Source organism: Lissotriton helveticus, chromosome 1_1 (assembly GCF_964261635.1).
Source record: "Lissotriton helveticus chromosome 1_1, aLisHel1.1, whole genome shotgun sequence".
NCBI classification, from domain to species: Eukaryota; Metazoa; Chordata; class Amphibia; order Caudata; family Salamandridae; genus Lissotriton; species Lissotriton helveticus.
Genome location: NC_136057.1, coordinates 1,383,457,058 through 1,383,470,240, shown reverse-complemented (window position 1 = coordinate 1,383,470,240; position 13,183 = coordinate 1,383,457,058).

Sequence of the window (13,183 nt, the reverse complement as noted above, 5' to 3'; positions counted from 1 at the left end):
GTTGTCCCTCCATTATCTTCTTATCGCCTCCCTCCCAGCCCCATGTCCTCTGCGAATGGAGTAGTCAGAGTGTTGCGTGTCCCAATGCATGGGAAGAAAGTGCCCCTGCCCCTTTTTTAGGTCTCGCCTACGGTGCGTGCATGCGCTGCATAGGAGGGCCTTTAGCTGTCGCTCTTCACTTTTTCAAGCATTGCACTCGTGCTTGTGGCGTCATCCACCTTGCGGGAGCACGCAGCGGCGCACCACAAGCAAGAGTGGAGTGCTTGAAAAAGTGAAGAATGCTCTCGCGGCAGCGCGTCTTGTTTTACTTTGCACACACTTTATGGCCACTCTGAGTGCCTTTACCTTGCTTCAACGCTCCTCCCCCTTCCCCACCACTTGTGCTCTTTTGAAAGATGGGAAATTTCAGGTTTTGAGAACATGCAGATTCGAGTCTTCACTATAATTGTTTCTTTTATTTGTTCGGCATGTATTTATTTGCATATAATAATGTAGTATCCTCAGAGCATTACGAATAGCCACAAATCATTAAACTCTGCAAACATGTACGAGTTTTATATTCGAACCATTGTCACAATGAAAGTTGAGCTTTAGAGTACTCACCCTAACTGCAAATGACTTGCATTAATGGCTGACTCACTCTCACTCTCACTGACTATCACACTCTCACAGACTCTCACTCTCTCACACTCTCACTGACACTCTTACAGACTCTCACTCTCTCACTGACACTGACACTCTCACTGACACTTTCACTCACACTGACTCTCTCACTCACACTGACTCTCTCACTCACACTGACTCTCTCACTCACACTGACTCACTGACTCTCACTCACATGGACTCTCTCACTCTCACTGACAGACTCTTCCACTTTCACTCTCTCACTGACTGACTCTCCCACTCTCTCAGTCACTCTCTCTCACTGACAGACTCACTGACAGACTCTCACTGACAGACTCTCACTGATAGACCCACTGACTCACTCTCACTGACGGACTCTCAGACAGACTCTCCCACTCTCTCTCACTCACTCACTATCCCACTCTCTCTCATTCACTAACTCACTCACTCACGCTCACTGACTGACTGACTGACTCACTCACTCTCACTCACTGACTGACTCACTGACTGACTCTCACTAACAGACTCTCTCACTGACTGACTGACTCACTCACTCTCACTGACTGACAGACTCTCTCTAACTGACAGAATCTCTCTCACTCACTGACTCACTCTCACTGACATGCGCTCACTGACTCTCCCACTCTCTCTCACTGACTGAATGACCCACTCTCCCTCACTGACTGACTCCCTCACTCACTCTCACTGACAGACTCTCCCACTCTCTCTCAGGGACTGACTCACTCTCTCTCACTGACTGACAGACTCTCACTCACAGACTGACTGACTCACTCACTCACTCTCACTGACAGAAAGACTCACTCTCACCGACTCACTCACTCACTCACTCTCACTGACAGACTCTCACTGACAGATGCTCCCACTCTCTCACTGACTGACTGAATCTCCCACCCACTCACTCTCACTCACTGACTGACTCTCCCACTCACTCTCTCTCACTAACTGACTCCCTGACTCACTCTCACTGACAGACTATCACTGACAGACTCTCCCATTCACTCTCCCTCACTGACTGACTCTCCCACTCACTCTCACTCACTGACTGACACTCCCACTCATTCTCACTGACTGACTGACTGACTCACTGACTGACTGACTCACTCAGTCTCACTGACTGACTCACGCACTCTCACAGACTCACTCTCACTCTCACTGACAGAAACTCACTGACAGACTCTCTCACTCTCTCACTGACTGACTGACTTACTCTCACTGACAGACTCTCTCACTGACTAACTCTCCCACTCTCTCACTGACTGACTAACTCACTCACTCTCACTGACAGACTCTCACTGACTGACAGACTCTCACTGACGGACTCTCCCACTCTCTCTCACTGACTGACTGACTCACTCACTCTCACTGACAGACTCTCTCTCACTGACTGACAGACTCTCTCAGACTGACTGACTCACTCTCACTGACTGACTCACTCACTCTCACTGACTGACACTCACTCTCACTGACTGACTCTCCCACTCTCTCTCACTGACTGACAGACTCACTCTCACTGACAGACTCTCCCACACTCTCTCTCAGTGACTGACTCTCTCTCTCTCACTGACTGACAGATTCTCTCTCACAGACTGACAGACTCTCTCCCACAGACTGACTCACTCACTCACTCTCACTGACAGGCAGACTCACTCTCACTGACTGACTGACTCACTCACTCTCACTGACTGACAGACTCACGCTCACTGACAGACTCTCACTGACAGATGCTCCCACTCTCTCTCACTTTATCTCACTGACAGACTCTCCCACTCTCTCACTAACTGATTCTCTCTCTCTCTCACTGACTGACTCTCTCTCTCTCTCTCACTGACTGACTCACTCTCACTGACTGACTCACTCTCTCTCACTGACTGACTCACTCTTACTGACTCTCTCTCACTGACTGACTCTCTCTCACTGACTGACTGACTCTCGCTAAAAGACTGACTGACTCTCGCTAAAAGACTGACTCACTCTCACTGACTGATTATCTCACTGACTCACTCTCTTTCACTCACTGACATACTCACTCTCTCACTCTCATTCACTCTCACTGACTGACTCTCACGGACTCTCTCACTCTCACTGACTGACTGACTCTCTCACTCTCACTGACTGACTAACTTTCTCACTCTCACTGACTCTCACTTTCTCACTGACTGACTCTCACTCTCTCATTGACTCTCTCACTGACTGACTGACTCTCTCACTCTCTCACTGACTAACTCACTCTCACTGACTGACTCTCTCACTCACTCTCACTAACTGACTCACTGACTGACCTTCACCCTCCTGTTCTTTATAACCCCCATAACAAAAAAACCCACAACAAGCAACCATTGGGACAGGCAGATGCAAGTTGCCAGCACTGAAAGGACAAAAAAGACTCAAGACATTATTTTTAATACTTTTTTAATATGGTTGTTCAGTTGTACATAATGCTTTTTTGGTCATATCTAAGATAACACAAATAAGTATGACACTTCTTTATTATAACTTTTCAGAATGCCGCAGACTTCTGTACAGCACAGCTTAAAGACATAGGTAAAGTCAATATCTCTGGCTAAACACTTATAAGTTCCCAAAGACGAGACCTATTGGCTATGCCAATGCTTGTTGGTATTGAAGACAACAATAACTGGGGTGTGGATGGGCACTCACGCCTCAGGGTCCCAGTGCCACTGAACCTGCTGTACTATAAGTAGCTGCGCTCCAGTCCTCCCCACCCAGTCTTTGGGTAGGCTATCCATTCCCACTGCTCACTCTACTGTCCCTGGGTGAGATGGGCTTCCCTTCCCCCTTGCAATAACACCCCCTTCCTGGCTGCCTCTTATACTCCCTCCCTGGCACCTCCCCGTACATTCTTCAGCTGACACAAGTCCTTGTTTTTCTCCCCAGTCTGTTTTTAGCTGTAACTGTGTCATAGTTCAGCCATTTCCTCTGGTGACATCCGGACATCAACGGGCGAAGAAAAGACGCTGTGGAAGCCTGGGACTGGCCGTCCTCCCTCTAAGACACCAGCCTCTCTTCTACACATTGTTGGCTGGATGTCTGGTGGCGTCTGGTGGCGTCAGGGTGTCTGGTAGTGTGTGTTGGTCTTTGATGTTCATGTTGGTATTTTGGTGTTTGAAAATGTTGCCTCTTGGGCGTCCGAACTTGTGCCTGTTGATGTCGGTCTGCCGGAGGCTGTCTATTGATCGCCGAGAGTACGGTGGTTTTGTTTATGCTTGTCTCTGGCTGCCTGTTCACAGCTATAAAGCGTTTACTACCCCTGACGAGGCGCTGAAAGTGCCTGTAGATATCTGGGTGTCGGAAGAATTGCTGGTGGTCTCGGGGCGTTTGATGGTGTCCGTTGATCTGTGCAGTGCAACCATTTTCACGGATACGGGCAAAATAGAAAGTTGCCTGCCTGAGCATTCTGCAAACACTAATTTCTAATTATTTAGTGGCGACGCTACATAGCCCCATAAGGATACACTCTTAACTCACTCTCACTTAATGAAAGAACTGGCCCTGATCGTGTGGCTTCTGATTTTCTCGGGTTTTCTGGAATTCGTGCAGGTATCGGGGTGTGAGAGTCAATAAAGTCTCTGGATCTGGTCACACAGGGCCAGATGCAGGATTCTGGGTCTGGGGGGACTATGAAGAAGCCTGAGTGGGCCATGACAGTGAGCAAAATCACCAAACTCTTTTTGTGGGACAAGTTGTTTAGATAGTGGCAACACCTGCCCCATAGGGCATGTCTAACAAGCAAAAGCTATACGTAGCTTGGATATAATGAGAATGTCCTCGGACCATGCCCAGTGCCCACTTGACCGTTAGCTGTCGTTTAATGGGTGGATGTCCCGTCTTTTGTCATCGGATACACCGCTGTTCATTTGTGATGGGTGGTAGAGGAGTGATAGATTTGATATCACCAGCTTCTATACTTGCTTGTCTCACATCTATCCACAAGGCACACTTTGTAGGAGGTTTTGTGCGACGAATTTCGAGCATTCATAGCAAATATTCTGTTATAAATCACGCTGCAAGTGTCACTGATCTGTGTTTGAGAGTATTTACAGAAACTTTTTCAAGAGGTTAGGAATTCACTTGTAGGAATCTTGGAAACATACATGACAGATCTGAACTTATTTTCGTTAAAAACATTTTCATAAAAAGAAAAAAATAGCCTAAAATGTTAGACGCTCACCCCTGTAAGAACACTTAGCAACATCCCTCCTCAGTGGTGGGCACCCTGCATATCAATCGCAGAATATTAGTGGGACACAATATCGAGCGCAAAATATAGAAAAAAAATATCGACAGGTAAGTAAGTCTAGATCTTTCCCTAACTCCACATACATGTACCTAAGTGCAGTGCTTAGTTTGTAAAAAGTAAAAAAAAAATGGTGCCAGGGCTCTTGTCACGAAGCCACTGTAGCTTGCACCACATATTTCCCCTGCCATGCTACTAATAATAGTAATAATAAATCTACTAACCATCAGACTCCTAGAAGTGTGACAATTCGGATTATTCCAGGCTCCCAAAGCTATAAGAATGTCTTGGGCTGCAAGTAATACTCATTTTTTTACTGTATATTGAATTAATAATTGATAGTTATTGTGGTCATCTCTAAATTAGCCATACAGCGCTACCTTGTGGCAGACTTTCACAAGAGCAGGTTTTGACAAGTAAGTGTCTGTGCCAAGCACTGGAAACTACCGGCACAAATTAAGCACTGCCTACGTGGTACATATATCTTAAAGGCTCATAGATGTGGCGTTAAAAATAGTAAATCTATAATTCATTACACGCATTCTCCTTTTGATATTTTGTCTCTCGGTATTCTGTCCTTGATATTCTTATACCATGATGTTCTGGGTGTCGATATACAGTAATACAATCCTCCTCAATATATCGTACAGGAGGGTGGGGGGAATGGTAACTGCCATTCACAATCACTTCAGAATGAAAATACATGGAATTACTCATTTTCAACCACACTTAAGTCAAAAACTATGGCCCACTCCTGCACCAGGGAGAGAGGACAAACACTTTGGGGAGTAGGAGTGGAGAGGGAAAGATAGACACCAGGTGCAACCGAACACCCCCATAAGCCAGTTTGTCTCATCACCCACCGTCCATTCCAACCCAGGCAGTAACCTTCCAAAGGACAATGCACGCAGTGCTCCTAGCGCCACCTTCTTCAACGTGTCATCTCTTGAAAATCCCCCTTGGAAGACGAGCCAGAGTCGACTTTCACAAATGCATACCCTACAAACTGTTGTACCCTTTTTCCTGCCCCCACCTGTACCCTGTGTGGGAAGATATATCACTATCCACATCATCTGTGAAATCATGACTTCCTCACTGATCACCTCAGCGTACAGGAAGCATCAAATCAACCAATTTCCTACTTTCTATAGAATCAAGGAAGTCTCCAAATTAAGCTTTTTAAAACAGTGTTGGAAAGTTACATTGATCAAAATAAAATATGATTTATAGTTATGGGGGAGATATCTTCCCCCAATAAATTCACTAGGAAAACTGGTGAATGGTGCATTTTAATGCACACTCGGGCAACAACATTGCTTAAAAAATGTATATTTAAAACTACTCATGGGTAAAATTGCCGTTTTGCTTGCGTAATCTTGTGTAATTTCCCTTTATGCTTGTTACAGAAAGTGTTGAAAATTTCGCTATTGCTCCATTTTGCATAATTTTACACTGTTCATTGCAAAAAATTAGGTGCAAGTGCACGGTAACAATGTGAACACACAGAACACGACCAGTCGTTCTTTCTTGCGCTGGTGTTTTTCGCTTTTTTTGTGCAAAATTCACATCCAAAATGGATGTTAAGGACGTATTTCACACTAAAATATAATGCCAAATGGCAGTTTTGCATTTCACGTAACTGGGAGTAATTTCAAACCATTCTTCTAAAATTTCACATAAAAATGTAATTGCAAATTGTGCACATTTTGTACACCTCTAATTTAAACACCATTTTGCCTGGAACATGCATTTTTTCCCAGTTAATACTTACAACAAGAAATGGCTCACTTAAAGGACTTGGGGCAGTAGTAGTGATCAAGGGTTTTAAGAAACAACTCACAAAAGAGAAATATTATTAAATGCATTTAGGAATATGGGGATTTTATAAAGGTTTAGTCTCAATGAAAGTGGGGAAGGGCTGCGACAGATTCTGTCCCATGCCGGGCAATAATATATTTAAGGTATTCCCTAACGTGATTTGCTCTAACCCGGTGCACTCAGCCTTTCACAGACATCACCTTTCTCATCAACAATCGCTAGGTTTCCACCTTGCCAGTATTTTACCTACCTGGACTGCATGTTCATGTCAAGACCGATCAAACAGCGAGGGAAAATAAAACAAGTTTGTATTCTTTCCACTCTATGATGTAAATTCAACAACAGTTATATGAATAAATCACTTCAAAAGTGCTTTTGAATTGTTTAAACCAGTGGTTCTTCACCTTTTTACACCTGAAGACTAAGTTTAGACCAAAATTCTAACTTAGACCAAAAGTCTAACTTTACCACTTTTCAGTATCCACAAAGGTAAGTTACTACTAGTAACTTTACTACTAGTAAACTTAAGTTACTAGTAGTCAAGTTACTAGTAGTAACTTACCTTGTCATTAGGCCTCTGAGGAATTCGAATGATGCCAATCAATGTAAGTTACATGATTTCAGAATTTTGCATTCCGCTTATTATGCGTAATTCCCTAAATGACACAATTACGCCACATTGTGAAATTATGCTGTGTATGTGGTACAATTATAGCACAGGAATGGGAAGAACACGACTGACTGAACAGAGCGTGAGTGGCACTTGAGTTTTAGTGCTGTTTTTTTAATGTGAAATGCGTCCCCTCATCCAAAATGGATGCAATGAAACAATTCACCCTACAAAATAGTGCTAAATGCTGGACTTGATTGTCACGTAATTACTTGTAATTTTGCATAATTTTCCTGAAATTTCACATACAAATTATGCACAACCATAATCTCATTCACAATGGCCCCCAGGTTTGGTCCTGCTGAATCATTCCCTTGTAACCACTGTAGGTAAGGAGCTATGCAGCAGAGAAGGGTGGCGCCAAGTTGATGTTTTGTCCAAAGCTGAGGACCAAATGAGCAGCTTGACCTGGCAAGTAAGAACGAGTGGCTGAATTAAGGATGATGGACGACGGCTCAAGGGGAGACTGCCATGAAGCAAAAAGATCATGTAGCGCAGTTGACCAGAGCTGAACCCAAGCTTCTTATGTTCCAAGTATGCATCACCTGGGGGTTGAGGTCATATGGGACCATTAAAGGACTGTACTTGTTGATGAGCTTGCACGGTCATCAGTCCTCCCTACATTTGGGGTGCCCATGTTGCATCAATTTTCAGTCTGAGAGGACTAAAAGAGTTTTGTGCATTCACTCCAGGCCTCCGGTGTTGTCCTTTCAGCTGGGGGTGGTCAGGCTGATTCAGGAAACATCTCCATAACACCTATAGTGTTGAAGATATTATGGTTTAAGGGTGTCATATAACCATAACAATAAAAACTGATTTTCCAGTACCCGGTGCGGAAGAGTCGGTGCCTTGGGTGCCTGAGCTGAGGGACTTGTGAATGCCGCCACAATCTGAGAAATTCCAGCCGTGACAAGCCATTTGTAAGACATGGATATTTACTGTTTGATACTCCCAGGGTGCTTCTTTTGTTGTCAAACCCATTTGCAGCATCCGTTGTCTCTTAGCTTAAACATTGCCTTTGTACACCAGTTAGCGCTGTAACTGGTGTCCCCTGACCCGAGTCTGGGACACTTTGTCACTGGGTCCAGTGGCCCGGTTAACTGAACGTTAGGATTTACTGTTCAGTGGTAGGGTTTTGAGCTGTTTGAGTTTTTTTTTGCTAAATTCACAACTGTCTGTGCTCGAATCTGTGACCCATCCACTCTTTCACCCACAGCTGCTGAGAAGCTAGGACAAAGGGCAGACGTTCCCATTGCGCACTGGAAACTTAGTAACTCTCTCTGGAAACTTGCCTCATTCGGAAACATTCCTCAGAATAAAAAAAAGATCATTGAGGATCTTTGGAGAACGTCCATCCATTGTGAACTTTGACCAACAGATTTAGAGTGCCCCAAAGTTAGGTGTAGCCTAGCACCATTCCTTGTAAATGCATATAGGTCATATGTTTGTTCCAGAAGGTGCTAGAACTTTCTGTCTCTTGCATCTGGTAAACCATTTGCTGGTGTAATTAAAGAGACATATGCCTTTTGGCAAGATTTAGCACTCTCTGCGCCAACTTTATTTAGTGTTATCAATTTTCAGCTGACTGACTTTGAGCTCGACCCCTTCATAATCTCCTAAAGTAATCTTTGGTTCCTTGGCCCCTCTACCCGTCGAGAGACAAGACCCATGTAGAAATACGACCAGATAAGCAGCGCCCTAAAATATAAGGCCCTGGGACGCTTGCGTTAAACAACAGTAACCGGGGTACTGCCTAGCCACCAGCAGCCTACTGAAAGGCCTCTCTTAAGATATCAAGGCTATTATTTGGCACTTGCTGTCCTATGCTGACTTCAGGGTAATTTCGTGCTGCTTCTCGTTCAATTTTATGAAATGCTGTGGGATAATTTCATGTTTAAGTGGAATAATTTCACAGTGATGCAAAAGCAGTAAGGAAGATTTTCATGGCCCTATTTAAGGGGATCCAATTCTGGCTCTGCCACTGACTATATGTGTGGCCTCTGACGAGTGCTTGGACTTCCAATAACCACTACATATCCCCAATTTTACTGCTGATTATATGATGTGTGTGCTGAGTGTTATTTCTCCCACTCCCCTTTCTGCTATATATATAGAAAGATAGATAGATAGATAGATATCTCTCTCTCTATATAGATAGATAGATACAGATATATACAGATATATACAGATATATATTATATGGGGGTTGGGTCCACTTCTCTCAACCAATGGCTTTCTTCAGTTGTCTTAATGCTTTGGAAATTATGTTATAGCTTACCTAACACTATTGACTGTTAACCTGAATCCTTCTGCCTCCATTCAAATGCTTGCATTCAACAGCACAATGGACTATTTTACAACTATAGCCCTGTTCGCAACTGTTGTCTTCTTTCCACGTGTCTATTTCTAATATGTTAATGCTGCATGCCATAACACATTAAACTCATACCTATTGGCTTTGCTAATGCTTGATTGTGCTAGACCTCCTGCGTGCCTGTTGGCACTCATTTCAGCTTAAAATAAAGCTATATTTTAGGACCGTTTCTGCGCTAATATTTTGGTGAAATCAATATGTGGCCTATATTGCAGCAGAATAGGAGCAAGACGGATCCATCGCCTAACTTTCTTCACTTGGTGAGTGTGGTGCACTGCTGCCCCCTAGTGGACGTTGAGCAGCATTGGTAGAGCTCTGTGCAGGGTCAACTGCATTGACGCGGCTGAGCCAGTAAGTCCCTGTTAGTGTGCGAGCGTTTATTTCTACAGCTTCAATTTTAAATCTAATAAGAGGAGTTTTTCAAACACTGGGCCAGTGTTAAACGCATTAACAGTACTGCGCGCGGCTGGGCGACACGTCTTCGTCCATCGTCCCTCAACAGCCCCGCGTCCTGGGCCCATATTAATAGACTCTCTAGAGTGGGACAGATAGGGCCCGTGCCCTACCTCTATTTATCCTCCCCTCCCTCGCCCCCCCCCCCTAGGGTGACCAACTGCCATGGGAGCAAATTCAGGACGGTCAGTGTAAAAATTCAAGACACAGGGTCAAAATTCAGGTACAAAAATTCACGACAGAAGGTCAAAATTCAGGACAAAAATTTGGGACAAAACATACGTTTTACAGACATATCAGAGGAGGTAGCACAATAATATATAAGTAAGTAAATAGACAACCAAAATAAATACAAGTCAAAATAAGTTTATAAAAGGTTGAGACAATCGTGCACTTCACAGTTTTTCAGTATGCGCGCAGCTTTGCAAAGTGACATCAGGCCCTTTCTGCAATCAAGATTTGTGCTAATGTAACAATAAACATAAAATAGTATTTTTGTATTTGTATGTTGAAATCTGATTTTTAAATGTACAGTAAAAATGCTGTTAGTTATTTTATTTTTATTTTTTCCAGCATGGCGCTAAGAGAAAAGGAGAATGCCTTGCCCTAGTCCGATGCAGGAGAAGGCACCCCCCATGCTGTCACTACAATTGGGCCCATTGTCATTCTATAAGTGCTAATCAGCTGCAGTCTCAGCATGACAATGGGCCACTCCACAGTCTGAGCCAGGTCCAGGAGGGGCCACTGCAGGCAGCCTATTCAGTTTAAAAGATAAGTGCAAGAGGCCCGAGTGAAATCTGTTAAACTCATGGGGCCTCTAGCAGGGAAACAGCATACCTTACTGAAATTTCCTATTTCGATTTTAGTATGATGTCTGTAAAGCGTCCGTAAGTGGGGGACCCCAAATTACGGACGCCTTGTGGACAGCATACTAAAATAATGGATGGTCCGTGAAATTTACGGACGGTTGGTCACCCTACCCATACCCCACTGTGGAGGTCACGTTCTGGAGGTGTGGGTGGGAAATAAGTATGGAGGTATGGGTCAAGGTATGGGCCTACACAATGGAAATAAGGACACACCACACTTGGTTATGGTGGTGGGTGACGACAACCACGAGCGGCCTCCAGTAAGCGCCCAGGCTGGAAGGCTGAAGTGGATACATTTGCCTGCAGTGGCTGGATGGCTCACTACATCCCTCCTAACCTTTAATGAGGAATAAAATGAAGCATAAAAAACAGTAACAATCAATCAAGGGTCCACTTAGCAACTTGTATGTCTTAGTAGACGTAGTCTCTGAGCCTCTCGGTCGGTTGGGGGTTTTCTCTTAGCCGATAAGGGTGTACACACTGCGATGCCGTCTCGCTTCCTCTTCCAGAAGCTCTAGCTTCTCCATCTTGCCCCCTCTCTTCTTCAGCTTTAGGCGATGCCATTTCCATCTCTTCTCTTGGCGTAGTGTTTCTCTCTAAGTTTCCTGTTTCTGTCTGGGGCTCCTCCCACAATACTCCTTGACCTTTACTTTCTAACCCTCCTTCCGGCAATAGTACTTTCTTGAACCATGATACATTTCTTGCCAGCTGTCGTCTTTCTCGCCTGGCTGTGACCATGGTCCCTCTCACGCCAATGACAGTCCAAATGTCTCGTTCAAATTGTGTTTTAAATTTTGATCCCGCATGACGGTTCTTTACTACCACCGGTCTCCCACCCAGTGGTCGAAGTGAGGGAAAAAAAATAGGGGAACCGTGGGCGGTGAATCAGAGGGCGGGAATAACCGAAGTATTGGATCAGTGGGCGGAGCCAGAAGTGTGGCCAGAATGCGCAACCATCCCAATTTTTTGTATTTCTTTGGCATTTCACTGCCCAGTTTAATCAACCAATGGATACACATGATTTTTTAAGGTTAATAATGGGTTAATTACATTAAAATACATTCATAAAGTGGGATATGCTTCTAATGACAGAATGTCCTAAATACAACAAAATGTGGAAGCACAAGCCATGTGTCTCAGTGACATGGAGTTTCTGTTATCAGCACTTCTCCCTTTTTCCACAACAGCAGTTCAAACATGAATGGCGAAATATCCTAGTTTGCAAATGTTTTCTATATAATTATGGGTCTGCCATATTTGCCTCATAATGCAAGATCTGCTGCATGATCTGACCATTTAAACTGATAAATTGTTTGTAGCTCAAATGTATCAAAAGTTAATACAAAATGTGACTTGTGTTGCTGCGGAGTGGATGGCTTATTGCAAAAGTTGACTGATCACCTTTCTCACTGCTACATTTGTATATTACATTGGTACTAATAAGGCCAAATCTTTCCAGAGATGGTTAGCGTGGGTACACATGTCAAAATAATAAAATATCTGAAAATATACTGCATTATGCTGCAGTCTTTTTTTAATGCATAATTTAGTCAACACTGCGGCATAATTTTGTTCTCCATTGCTGCATAATTAATTCCAGTAGCCCCACAGCAGGCAGCACATGTTAAAAGTGCTTGTGAATGAAGCAGAGAGATTGTAAAGTTTGAGAACTTAGTTTGGTGTGAGTGCAACTCCTGGATTGCCAATCCCTGGTGAGTTGCAGCTACTACTGCTGAAATAAGGCCAATGGAGTTACCTATGGGTGAGGCAGACTGGCCTGAAGGGCAGGGACGGCGTTAGCCCTGGTGGCACCCTGTCCATTAATGTTTGTTGGTGCCCCCAATGACCACCTCTGCCACCGATTCCCTCACTACCACCCTTTAACAGTGCCCCTCAAGTATCCATAACCACACTCTCTCTCAGTTGCATTTAATTTGATTTACAGCGCCACTCATACCATTGTAGGGTGCCAGAGCACTTTACATCACACACATTACACAGAGACAATCAATATGTGTGTAAATCACTGTATAGAAAATGCTACCTAAGACTAAGGACTACAAGGTGTAGGAGTCACATGACAACCATACTAGTAGACT